Source organism: Nicotiana attenuata, unplaced genomic scaffold, assembly GCF_001879085.1.
Source record: "Nicotiana attenuata strain UT unplaced genomic scaffold, NIATTr2, whole genome shotgun sequence".
NCBI classification, from domain to species: Eukaryota; Viridiplantae; Streptophyta; class Magnoliopsida; order Solanales; family Solanaceae; genus Nicotiana; species Nicotiana attenuata.
In genome coordinates, this window is record NW_017671168.1 from 9,136 (window position 1) to 18,177 (window position 9,042).

Consider the following 9,042-nt stretch of genomic DNA (forward strand, 5'->3'; position numbering starts at 1 on the left):
TTTTGGATAGGCCACGGGGTGCATTTTGAACTTAAAAATTTGCTGGTGTGTTCAGGCATGCAGGCTACACAAATGCGAAGCCTGGCTAGCAATTGCGAGCTCGCAAATGCGAAGGCTGGATCGTAAATGCGAAGCCAGCCCGGGCCACTCTTCCTCGCAAATGCGAGCTGCCTTTTCGCAAATGCGAGTCGCTATTGCGACTATTGCATCGCAAATGCGAAAGCTGGGAAATTATGAAGGGTTCGCATTTGTTTCGCATTTCCCACATCTGCAGAGGTCGGGGTTCGCAATTGTGAATCCCTATTCGCATTTCCCATAACCGAGACCTGCAATTTTTATACTTAAACGATTTTGAGCTTCATTTTTCATATTTTCTCAAACCCAAACACACTTAGGCGATTTTCCAAGAACAAGTCTTCTTCGAAATCAATTGTAAGTTAGTTTTTACTCATTTCTTTCAATCATTAACATCTTTTAACATGATTTCAACCTAAAATCAAAGATTTTCATGGGGGAAATTGGATGTTTTGGGTAGAACCTAGGTTTTTCAAAAATTGGGGATTTGGACCTCGTTTGAGGTCCAATTTCAAAATAAATTATATATTTGAGTTCGTGGGGGAATGGGTAATCGGGTTTTGGTTCGAACCTCGGGTTTTGACCACGTGGGCCCGGGGGCAATTTTTGACTTTTTGGGTAAAACTTTGGAAAACTCATTTTCATGCATTGGGGCTGATTCATTTAGTGGTTATTGATGTAATTAAGTCATTTGTGATTAGATACGAGCGAATTGGCGGTAGAATCAAGGGGTAAAGCTATAATTGAGACTTGAGTTGTGTTCAAGGCATCGAGGTAAGTGTTTGGTCTAACCTTAGCTTGAGGGATTAGGAGTTGAGTCCTATTTGCTATGTGGTATTAGTCGTGTACGACGTATAGGCATGGTGACGAATATCTATGCGTCGGTGTCTAGCATGACCGTGAGTCTTTATATTGTGAATATCTTGATTCCATTGTATTCTTCATGCCTTAGTGATGATTTCTAGTTGTTGTGAAATGTTTGTGGAAGGAATTGAGTCCTTTGAACATCTTGGAGCATTGGCTCGAGTTATATTATGAATTGCGAAAGTATATGAGATGATTGAACCCTTTGGAGCATTAACTCAAGTGGTAAAGTGAGTTATGGAGTAAAATGGAAAGATAGAGAAAGAGTTATTGGAATGTTCCCTTGCCGAGATTTAATTATTTCATTGTTGATCCCTTGCCGGGATTTAATTGTTTAATAGTTGTTCCCTTGCCGGGATTCCTATTTGTTCTTGTTTATTTCCCTTGCCCTTGTTTGTTTTTGTTGTTTGGGTGAGGAAGAGTGTTAAAGCACGAAGGGTGATGCCGTGCATTATTTGCTATTGTGAGGAAAGGGTGTAAAGCACGAAGGGTGATGCCGTGCCGCACGATGTACCATTCCGTGCCCATTTTATTGATTATATGTGAGGAAAGAGAGTAAAAGCACGAAGGGTGATGCCGTGCACATTTTATTATTCTAATTGCTCTGGTGAGGAAAGAGAGTAAAAGCACGAAGGGTGATGCCGTGCACGCTTTCATTATATTATTGCTTGGTGAGGACGAGAGTAAAAGCACAAAGGGTGATGCCGTGCACTTATTTGATTTCTGCTTCTTGTTGACATTGTAGTTATGTCGTTCCTTTCCTTACTTGATGTTTTATTCGGAACTGTTATCTCCCTGCAACATGTTTCCCCCTCCCATCTTTACTTGTTTATTTCTTCTTTGTTTCCGCTGTATATTATATAATTGCACAGGTTTATGTGGTAGTCTGGTCTAGCCTCGTCACTACTTCGCCGAGGTTAGGCTGGGCACTTACCAGCACATGGGGTCGGTTGTGCTGATACTACACTCTGTGCTCTTTTGCACAAATCCAGGTCCTAGAGTAGCATTTGGTCATCAGCAATAGATTGGGAGCTATCCTTCAGTCCGAGACTCCGAGGTAGCCCTGCTGGCGTTCGCAGGCCCGACGTCTCTTCTTTCAGTTTTTATGTTCTGTTGTCATTTGTACTCGAGACAGACTATGTTCTTTTCTTTCAAACACTTATTTGTAGTAATCCTAGACAGTCCGTGGATATTGTGACACCAGATTCTGGTTAGAGGCACGTGTTGGTCTTCAGGATGTTTTGGTTTTATATTTTATTTAAGACTTCCGTTAAATTTCATATTCCGCTGTAATTTATTTGTTTATTTCCCGTAATTTAGTTGGTTAAAAAGGAATTGAAAACAAAAAGAGTTAATGCTTTCTAAAATCGTGGCTTACCTAGCTTCTACGAGTAGGCGCCATCACGATTCCCGAGGATGGAAAATTTGGGTCGTGAAATCTTATCCTTGTACCAAACAAGCCATTAAACAAAAGAAAACTTTAGAGAGCAGTTTGAATGATATCTATAATGACACTGAACATATGAGTCGGTAGCGCAATAATGACCCACCGTGTTAATGAATTTGGGTGTAATTGGATGTAATTATACAATTTGACATATTTATTTGGTCAAGTAATTACTTGGTCAGCATGGAATTGGGTGTAATTGGAGGGGTGTAATTACACTCTCCAATTTTCAAGGGGAGGTGAGAATTGGTAGTAATTACACTGTGTAATTACAAGGTTACTTTTTAGTTTCTTTCCTTTTTGTTTTTATTCCTATCATTTTAATTTTTAATTTTATTTTTACTTTTTAATTTTTTTTGAAATTTTAAAATATATTTTTCTTTGTACATTATCTATCTTTTATTTCTCTATCTTTACTTCACGTGATTCCATGTAATTGCTTACTACATTTTATTTTTATTTATTTTATTATTCTATTTTTTAAAACTACACCTCCTAATATTAGAAATAATGAGTTATTAACAAACTTGGCATATAATGAGTGATGCAATTAAAGTGGAATTTCGTGTTGAATGTGGTTATAAACATATCATGTTTCCTAATTATTAAGTTGCACTGGAACTTACTAGTATTATGTTGGAATTTGACATATGTTAAACTATTTTAATTTTTTTGAATTTTAAAATTGTGTTATATTCATGGTTCCAATTTACTTGTTTTAGTAGTATTGAATCACATTGCATGTTGTTCATTTCTTTTAGTTAGAATTGTTACTTTTGTCAAACATTTGAATAATGTTATGACATTATATTTGTAAATATTAATTTATTTTATCAAACATGAATTCCATGATGTTCTACAAAACGTATATTTTTTTTAGTTTTTGTAAGTATCTAAACTAAATATTATTAATTTAAAATATATATATAAATTATTTTAAAAATATTAGTTATAAATATATGATTATTAGTTAATGTATATTCACGAAAAAATATACATCTTAAATACCAAATATATTATCATTTATACTTATAAAATCTTATAGGTATATATTTATTATATTAATTTTTAGTTTTGATAATTATTTAATTTAAAATTTAATCTAACTGTGTAATTACACTTGTGCAACCAAACAGTAAACTTGTAATAACACTATGACAAACAAACAGGCTATCGTAATTACACAACTGTGTAATTACTAGGTTGTGTAATTATTACCCTAGTAATTACACCAATTCCAATTACAAGGTCTTTTTACTCATTTATTAAAGAGTGGAACATACAAATCTTGAATGGTAAACTCTTGATCTAGCCATAGAGCTTGGTTACCAACTTTACATATTTAAGCACTTATGGGTCTGATCTAACCTTCAACTAAATAAGGGTAGGAAAAAAAATAGGCGATTGTTTCCTCCATCTAACTAAACTTTAATATGCAGAATTATCTTATGTCAATACTGGTGGAAGATAGCAAAAATCTGAAATATAGTCAAAGTGCGCACAAATTGACTGAACACCACTTTATAAAAAACCAACATTACACAACCTACTTTATCTCGATGATGAGTAATACTAGTATACAGATAGATTGTACTTTCCAGCTTAGATAAAGTTCAATAATAGCATAGTATGAAAAGAGTTTTTGCGTGTGGTTTGTGGAAGGGGTTTGGGGGTCAAGATGTTTCCTCTTTTAAATTAAAATAAGAAATAAAATAATGGGATCTATAATTAAAGCGAGTGGGTAACATTTTTGAGCACATGGATTCATGTGGAGATGAATTTAATGGAAAGGTTGTTCCTGATTAATTATGATAATAATTTAAACTCTGAGTAAAATAGTAACCTGATGAAAATCGAGGAGACGGTGCAGATTCTCATCTTTTTTTCTCTCGTTATTTACGACTTTTTGGTACTCTCTGCATAAAAGGACAAAAAAAAAAAAAAACATAATGCAAATTTATCTACGGTAAATATTTGGTTCAGAAAAATTAATTTTTACACCATCTAAGAAGCGAGAGTTGCTACCTTTCTTGGCGTAAAGTTAGAATTTTTGTTTTTGGGTGCTTCATCTGTACAGTATATGTTGAAATTTCTGTTAAACTATTCATGAATCTTTATCTATATATAATACCATCTGTATCGTTAATCTCGTTGATATTTCAAGATGCTTTGCCAGTGCTTTTGGAGTTTAACTACTGTACACTAACAAGGTAAAATCTTTTTCACACTATCACATCACCTGATCGATAATTATAGTTAACATACCATAATAGATGAGTTCTGTAACTTGGAAAAGGCAAGTTACATCCTACTACAAGCTAAACTACACCAATATAGGCAAAATTCTTTTGTGGGGTTAAGGAACAAAGACAACAAGTTACTAACTGCATTAATTGGGAAAGTATGATCAACTATTTTCCATTTCGGTATAGTAAAGCAACAAATTAAGGAGAAATCTTACAAATATGAAGCTATCAAGCAAGACTTTATGGTATCAGTATCAGGACATCACAGATCGATATGGAATAGGAGGTGAAATTACAATTGAAGTGGAATATACATAGTCACATCCCACCTTAATATATGACAAAACTCAACTCTCATTCAGATAAAAACTAAATATATGCTATAACTCACTCCTTATTCAGATAAAGAAGTCCAAAGTCAAAGAACAAAGAGTATTCACTCTTCCACCACCATGTTTGAGATTCGGACATTGCTTTCTGAAACATCTGCAGTTAGAGGCTTGTGAAGCAAATAAAATGTACAACAATGAGGCGGCATCGCATCCAACGCTGGATGTTACCCATAAAAATGTTGAGAGCTTGATATCGCTTGGGCTCTTATGAAGTGGATAATCTTGAAAAATGGAGCTCGGTTATTGGTTCTGTACTTTTCAAGATTCATACTAATGAATCCTTGCAAACTTTTGCGATTTCACAAATTTAATTTCAACTTTGTGAAAGTGTTCGATTTGGAGGACACCATTATTGATTGTTTTTCAATTGAACTAGTTTATTTGAGGTATTATTCCCGTTTTTTTTTTTTTTTTTGCAAAAAATGATCGGGAGTCAATTTCATCAGTCCTAGAACATGATCAATAGCGTATGCAAAATATGCAGCTTTTGAGAATTCAATTTTTCTCTTGTTTCACTATAGAAACAAAAGCAACTGGGTCTCATTCTCATAGAAGTTGTGATCGACTATATGAATTCTCATGAACATGTGTTTCCATTTAAATTCATCAAATGCTAACGTTACAAGAACTATGCCTCTAACAAGGCTAAAAAACTCCTAGGACACCTACGGCAAAATGTAGTAACGTTACTAAAATATCTCCCCAACTAATTGGTATCGCCTATATAGATATTTTTCTTCCATTTTATCCTATTTTTCCTTAAATCTGCATGTATTCCAAAAATTTATATATATATATATATATATATATATATATATATATATATATATATATATATATCCTTGCATATAATTTTAGGTCCACCTCGTTCTCTTTTAATACTTTCTGTCATTGCTTCACACCTATAGACCGGTGCATCTAGAAGTTGACACAAGACGTGACCAAACCCTCTCAACCGACCTTCTTTCATTTTATCCTGAGCAGTGATTATTTTTAATCTTGTCTAATCTTGTATAACCACACATTTATCTTATACATCCACATCTCAGCGACACTGATCTTGTGGATGTCTTCGACTTTAACGACCCAACATTAACTTCCATCCCATATAATATTGCTGATCTTATAAGTTATAACTGTTCTATGATGTTTAAATTCTTTTTGCTTCTTTCAGCATTAGCATTAACAACATATCGGGCCATATTAATCAGAAAAAAGAGTTATAAACCCGGAGAACATTTTAACTTCTAAATCTAGTTGCAAATAAGCTGATTAGCTCCATAAAATGATAGTTTTCCTCATCTCTACTACTTAAATCATTAGCATACGGGCTAGAGAAAGACTTTTTTAAAGTGGTATACCAAAATGATAATGTATTTAAAGGAATGAGAAGAATTAGACGGTAGCTCAAATGCGGATAGAACAGATCCAAAAAATCTGGTACATATATATATATATATATATATATTCCTTAGATAAAATCAAGGAATGTAAATCTGTCATCAACAGACACTACAAGAAACTTGACTTTTAGCGACTATTTCTTAACGAAGGGATATGAATCCGGTCGTAATAAGTGTATCTATGACGACCCAATTTTTTTCCAGTCGTTAATTGTCAATTTTCAATACCATTTCAGCGAGGGATATTATTCAGCCTTTAAAAAGCTTAATATCCGGTCGTAATTAAAAAAAAATTAAGGCGCTAACTTTCCCTCTTTATTTTTCACAACCCACGTCTTTCACCCTTCCCCCCTCCCCCTCCCCCTCCCCCAACGAAAACAAAAACCCCCAACCTCTCTGTTTTAATTGCAAAACACATTCAAGGTTAAAAGAACTTCAGCCTTATCTCGTTACTGCTTGCCATCACCGGCTCGTTTGTTGGTCTGGTCATTGTCTCGCGTGACTGATAAAGAAAATACATTATTCTTATAGTTTTCTTCTCATCAATGTAAGTTTTTGCTTTTGTAACTATTAATTCCACTTTTGTAACTATTAATTGTGAATTTCTCCTCATCAATATAAGTTTCTGCCTTTGTAACTATTAATTGGACTTTTGCAACTATTGATTGTAGTTGTAGAATGTCGAATTTTCACCAGTCATGGGTTTACATTGTATGTTTCAATCTAGGGTTTTTTTCTTGTGGTATTTGTAAATTTAATTTTGGACTAATGATTATAGCTTTTCTGTTCAAATTTTTTTCGGACTATGTTGTATGTACTGATGTGAGCACATCTGTTAGTAGCTATGATTGAAATTAAAAAGAGGTGGGATGATTAATTATTGAATACACTCGTCAATCGGATAATTTCTGAGGATAATCCTCTATTTTTAATGATCGATTTTAGAATTGAGTTTTAGTACTTCATAATTATATGTATTTTCACTTTGGATGGGTAAAGGAATGTAATCATAGTCTTCTATGTGAGATCTTTTTCTTTGATGAGACAAAATACTTGTTCTGAAAGAAGAGTCCTAATATCTTTTTTCGTTTTCTGAAAGAAGTGCCCTAATGTCTTTTTTGGTTTTCTGATATATTGTCTTCTAGTAGGTATCTAAGAGTAAGAGGGAGAAATGTAAATCAGTGAAGAGAAAGGAGAAGCAAAATTACATAAACCATTTCGTGTGTCTTTTTTAAAATTGCTTACGCAAGAAAAATAGTATTTTGTATTTTTCTTTGTAATTAAGCTTCTGAAATGCCTAATCACAAGTGTGCCGTATTGTTCAACACAATTGTCATAGGATCAAGTAAAGAGTGCAAAAACGTAATGGAAAGATGTGATTCTTCCAAGTTTGACAATTCCTCTAAATGAACCAAAGCTCCCTGACTCAAAGTTGTCGATTTCATATGATAATCTCGGAGAGTATTTGTAAACCTGTAGGAGAGCCTATTTATGAAGGCATACTTTATGTGGAGTTGTTACAATGATCTTCCGTTTGCAAAATATATAGAAACATATTTTTTATGGTTTTGTGTCGATGTTGTATATCTCTCTTGAACCAAGTTAGATGTTTTTCCTATTTTTTTTGGTTTATTATCATAGGATTAAGGTTGAGTTGGCTGATGCATCTTCAAGGTTTATGAAAATTTAAAGAGTGAATCTTCAATGTTTGTAAAATTTAAGCGACACTGTCTCTTGTTTCTTATTCTTTATATTCTTTTCTCTAACTATATTGATGCACTTTTTATGTATTTTGTTCATGTTTAGTACATTGACGTGGTCGAAATAATATTTAATTCTTACCTCTTTTGGTTGTTGTACTAATATTTTTTTTGTATTTATTTTACATGCACCAAGATTATGGCGCCTAGTAAGCTATGGTTGGGACTTGTTCATGATCGACTTGCAAGTGCAGTATTTGATCAACCTTTATCACCATCCTCTTCAAATGAATAAATTCATTACTCAACGGGTTAGTAGATTTAAAAAATTTATTTTTAATAAGTTTATATTTCTTGGATATGTAAAAATGGAAGTAGAAACTATTGTTGTGTCAATGTTGTTGTCTTTTAACATACCGATAATTGCAGTAATATTTTAGACCTCTTTCATCATGCGGATGTGATACAATAGCTATATGTCTTACTAGTATGGGATATGCTCAAACATTACATCTCTTCAAATAAAGGTTTAGTTTAAAAAGTGTCCCTAATCTTTTAGGATTTCCATTTGTCATATGAAGCTGAAAATTGTGTGCTTACGTGTGTATTCTGAAAATTGCATCACATATTATTGTAGTTAAATATAAGATTGAAGACATCATAGCTTGAAATCTAATATATAGCTGCAGAATGCGTTATCCTCGTTGCAATGAGATGTATTAATTAAAAGCTGGAAACATGTTGATTTGATGATTTGACAATAACTTTTATCATTGAAAAGAAAATGTAGACTTGTTTAAATCATGTTATTAATTAATTTTAAATGTTAACTTACATATCAGATCCCTTATTATTGTGTTTTCTTCACCTCTTGGGAATTTTTCAAACATTTCTTTTTCTACCTCTTAATTTCTT

The 9,042-nt window shown here is 33.2% G+C and overlaps 1 long non-coding RNA gene across 1 annotated transcript in view; it reads left to right on the forward strand.

The window, feature by feature from the left end:
* Positions 1-8,329: 8,329 nt before the first annotated feature.
* The window catches only part of LOC109206398, a 2,377-nt gene continuing 1,664 nt past the window's right edge, over positions 8,330-9,042 (forward strand). The window contains exon 1 of the long non-coding RNA XR_002064855.1: positions 8,330-8,438. This is a non-coding gene — a long non-coding RNA (uncharacterized LOC109206398). The remainder of the gene's footprint in view (positions 8,439-9,042) is intronic.